Genomic DNA, 5,275 nt, shown 5'->3' with positions numbered 1-5,275 from the left:
TATAGGTTGGCTGTCGTGTTGTTGAGTTCTCGCTAAGTTGTCTTCTCATATTTTTAATTTCTTCTTCTGTATCTGTGTGCCTGGTGTTACACTACAGCAAGGAACGGATTTCCCAGTTCTCCACTAGAGGTCACTAATGTATCAACAAGGACTTCCTGGCACCGACTCGCTGCTTCCCAGCTGCACAGCTCAAGCTGTCATTTTGTGGGGTATGCTAATCATTTTCACAGCAGTGTTGCAACATGACTGAATCAGGTTTTCCGCCCCTTCTTTTGGAGACAAACTGTAAGCTCCGTGTACGGTACTAAAACAGATGAGAGCACTTTTAACAACTCAACTTCTTCCTCTCTTCACACTGTATCAGGACAGACCAATTTAAATCTCAAACTAATAAGATGTAAGATTGACCAGCCTATAGGAATCTCAGCAATGTAGGGAACGCCTCACCAACATGCAGCAGCAACTCCCTGCGATGTAAATAGACATCACCTTCGATAGAGTCCAATCCTGACTCTGGACAAAACCGGTGGAGTGGAAATAAAAAAATCGAACCGAGGAAAGCTTTAAATGTGCAAAATGAAATGTTTTCCCCAAATGTCTTGCTTAGCGTTAGGATTTTATTTCAGAGTAACTTTGGTCTGTTTTGTGTCTGGACTACAAAGAAGCGATAAGCTACGATTTGTTACAAACTACGGTCGCCTCAGGTGGCAAATTTCTCTTGGGTGGCGATTCTTTTTCAATTGGTTGCACTGGAGTTTAATTTGTGCATATCAGAGTTAAAGGGGTTTGACTACAAATGTATTGCTCACTTTTCAGACTTTGAGTTGTAGTAGTAATAATAATAATAATAATAATAATAATAATAATAATAATAATACATTTCATTTATAAAGCACTTTTCAAGACACTCAAAGACTCTGTATAGTAAAAAGAGAAACAAAGACTAAAAACAATAGTAACAACAAGGAATCAGGGAAAAAGAAAATCCTTTTTTTGTCTTCCCAATGCATCACAATTCTGTGCTACTTTGTATTATTTCATTACAGAAAGTCTCAATAAAATACACTTTGGGTTTGTAATGAGATAAAATGTAAAGGAAAAAGAGGAAAAATGTTTATGCTTTTCCACATCCTCTCCTTTGCAGATGTCCTCTTCCCTATGTGCATCTCCCACAAAATGCAGGTTTTTATTCCTACCACTAATAACAGGCATCCTCTAGGTACTGATGTTTTTTCTCGTCCTGGTGGTTTATGAGCTGTTGAATTAGACAGATTTGCGGAAACATAAATAACTGGTGCTGGACTCCTGTGCCAGATCTTCAGAGAGAGAGAGAGAGAGAGAGGAAAAAGCAATTTTTGAGATTGGCCACGTGAACAGGAATTTCAGAAATTGATATGCTAATTATTTCCGTCAGAATGCCGCCGCGCTGGTGGCAGGTTTGCAAACGAATGGCAAAGCCTAAGTAACAGTTTGTGGGATTCTGTTGATTCGGCTCTAGCCCTGTTATTACAACACAAACACACAAAAAAACTCTATGATAAAATAATGTCCTTTAAGAAAAAAACAAACAAAAAAAACACTTTTGTGCAAAGAAAAAGGGAATTATTCCCTGCTGTGTTAAAGTGTTTTATTGTGCAGCAGTGAGCTGTGAACCCCGGCAAGTGTTTTCAGGTATTGTCAGAGGCGCTGAGCTTCATGCTGATTCTGTGGAAAAAAAGGCTCCCGAGCTCATTGTTCTGCAGGGAAAAAGGTCCCAGGGTGGGTCTTTAGTCTGAATGGCTGTGCAGTGTGCATGCCTGGGAGAGAGAGAAAGAAAAAAAATCAGACAAAAGCGTTTTGTAAAAGCTTTTTAAAAAAAACCCAAACAATAAACATCTGTATACTGGGAACAAGTTTCCTGGTTTCCCTCCATTTTCTGCTTGATATTTACAGTTTAACTCAATGACAGTTCAGCTTTGGAATCAAATATGGTGTTTCTATCCCTTCATGTCTTGGTTAGAGCATAAAACATTGTCTGAGATTCCTGGTTTATTAGTAAAATATAATCCACGAAGTCCAGGCTTGTGCCAGGCAATTAATCCGTTGTCTTCCGAAGACATTGCTGCAACGTGACGTTACTGGTGTCTGTGGTGTAACATCTGGACATAACAGAACTGACGCATTAATTATGGCTGCACCGAGTCACCGTACTCTAAGAGGAACACTGCAGACAGCACCTAGCATAAATTGGCCCTGCTAAATGGAGTTAATGTACAGCTTTATAGCTCCAGCCTTAATTGCTTGGAGCACTACTTACACCTTTGGTTGTTGCTCTGGTTTTCTTCATGATATAATTGGCGTCCGAACATGTGGTCGTAAAGCAGTTTACGACAGTGCAGTTTACTGAGCTATGTGTTAGCGGTGTTGACTCAGGAAGGAAATGGTTGAAAAATAAAGCAAAAAATAAATAAATAATTAATTTAATTTAGAAAAATCTAAAGAGTGAGTTATGTTTTTGTATGAAGCTGTCCTTTGTAGAACCCTTGCCTTTGATCTGACATATTTAAATAAGACAAAGGAAAAAAAGAAGCGAAACGTATGGCTGTAAAGGGGGTAAATACTTCTTCACAGCACTGTACATCTACCGTCCAACCCTATTTGAAACACTGAGGCAAGAAGTTATGTTCAATCCAAGTGTTTACACCATTTCCAACACTTTGCTTTTTCACCTTTGACCTCCGTCAACCAACACTGGTGAGTCGAGTTCGGAGGAAATCATCTCACCGGTATTATTTGTGTTTGCAAAACCGTCGAGGTTAATCTGCAGGTGTTACATTTCCTCGAATCTCTCACAGGTGACTCATCAAATCTGTAAAGACTTGATGAGTCATTCAGTGGATCACTCTCATTCCAGTCAAACGCAATAATTTAAAACAAAAATAAACATAACGGATGGCCCCGTCCGTCCAGAAAGCCAGCCATTCGCTGCGGGACTTTAACTTATCTCCATATTTTAAACGGTGGTTTGGATTGATGATTTCCTGCAGCCATTAATCTTTATCGCGCTGCAGCAGGAGCCCTGGCCGTCCCTCAGACGGCAGTAAATTGTAAACAAGGAAGTAAAACGGGAGAGTTCATTTATGACCCCCCTGCTGGGCTGAGGAGTGTATTAAACCCCATAAACCTAAACAAACAAACAAAAAAGACCTTGCTGGGTGAAGGGAGTGCCAAACATGCGGACAATTGAGAGACGATAAAAAAAAATAAATAAATAAAAAAAGTGGGGAGCCACAAAGAAAAGGAAAAATAAATCCTCTCAAAGTTGCTGAAAATGTAGAAATGGTGTGTGCTCCCCCTTCATCAGATCTGTGTGTGAAGGTCTGGAAGTCTGCCACAGGAGAGCACAGAAATAGTACAAATCCTAAAAAAAAAAGAAAAAAAAAAGAAAGAATGTACAAAATTGCGGAAACAGGATGAGTCAGAGTGCTTTAACTGGACTGAGGTTCTGTGAGTAGTGATGATTGTTGCAAGTGTTTGGCTTCGACAACAAGCCCTTTTAAAAAAAACCCAAAAACAGTTAGCGCCAACATTCTGACTGCAAACCACAACTACAAAGTACTTTAGTCACCTGCTCTCTTCCTGTGAATCTAGCTCCAAATCTTTATGAAAAATTATCAATGGAAGTTTATAGAGACACAAATAACAAACAAAATTTACCCCAAATTATCTGTTCTTTAGTTTCATTTTAGATTTGAGCAAATCATTTAAAAATAAACACTGTGGAGTTTGCAACTTTCTTTCTGTTTTGTACGGTGCTGGTTGTAGAGTCTTTAGTCTTTGGTTTTATTGTGGAGATTAATCCAGCTGCTCAAAACATAAAATGTCTGCTGCGCCATCGATGAATTTCCCAACATGCTGGATTGAGTTAATCATCACCTTTCTGAAGAGACGCTTCCAAACCTGAGTTCCTTGAAAATAGGTGGAAGTTTCATGCACATAACATCATGTAATGCTTAGCTCTCGCAAAAAAAGAAAAAGAAAAAAAAGGAAGAGTACACGGTGAGAGAAAACATAGATGAGTGAAATGAAACGTATAGATATTCTAAATATGACTAGGATCTCCTTTTCCTATGGTGTCGGCTCTTCATGAAACATTTAAAGTTGAACAGCTATCCTTTAAAAAAAGAGAAATTTCCATGAGGAACAGTGAAAAGGTTCTCAGCCTGGCGCCCAAATCCAGTACAGATGCAGGAACTTGTAGTCCCCAGACGCTGGAGCCTGTTGGCAGGAAGCAAAGCTGAAGGTTTGCACCAATCAATACTCCATCAGAGATGCTTCATCTGCAGAAGCTGTGAGTCCATCTTGCCCGAGCAGAGTGAACATCCCTTTGGTAGCTTTCCTCCGCACCTCTCTGAATTCAACCCTTCAATTATTTAACGTCTTCTGAAGGCTGGAGCAGCTTTGAAGTGAAACGACTGTTGTGGTCCGATGTGGAGCTAAAACATATTTGCTTCGTAAGTTGATAGACAACATCAACAACTTTTCTGAAAAGTTAACATGGTGTATCTCGCTGTTGACGTGTTAAAGTCAAACAGGTCACCTAAATTGCTGGAGGCCACCGGTGTGTAATTCAAATCCAGCTGCTCTCTGAAGGCCTCTGGGGTTTGTGAGAGGACATTCGAGAACAAACAGCATCAAGGAACGTAGCCGACAGACCAAGGACGAAGCTATGGAGAGTAAAGTTTGGCTATGCATCTCACACCATCATTCATGCATGAAAAAAAATTACAGCACAACTGCAGCATAGCAGTAAATCTGTGGTGTGGGGGGCAATCCAGTTTGCCTCAGCTTCCTCAGAAAAGGAGTTGGAGAACCTTCTTCCTGACACTGAAGGTGTTGATGGTCCATGTCAAATCCTTGGAAATCTAGACTTCAAGGTACTTGCTTTGAACCATTTCCATAAGAGTCCCATTAATGAATACTGGAACAAGAGTGGGTTCCATACTCCAAAGGTCAATGATGAGATCCTCGATCCTCCTTGCACTGAAGCAGAGATCGTTCTTTAGGCACCAGCCCACTACTCTGTTGACCTCCTGCCAATAGGCTGAGTCATTTCTGTGGTGTTTCAGTATCAGTAGGCTTCAGCAGACTGGATATTCAGCTAAGCAGTCAGGTGTGGTGAGGTGCACCAGCATTCAGAGTGACAGGGCAGATGGATTTATTTGGACTCTGACAGTCAGTAGTTTGTCTGTCTGGAAACCCAGGATGTAGCTCCAGAGAGAAGGTGCTATACCAA

The sequence above is a fragment of the Gambusia affinis genome, linkage group LG07 (assembly GCF_019740435.1).
Source record: "Gambusia affinis linkage group LG07, SWU_Gaff_1.0, whole genome shotgun sequence".
NCBI classification, from domain to species: domain Eukaryota; kingdom Metazoa; phylum Chordata; class Actinopteri; order Cyprinodontiformes; family Poeciliidae; genus Gambusia; species Gambusia affinis.
Note: the sequence above shows the minus strand (reverse complement) of the source record.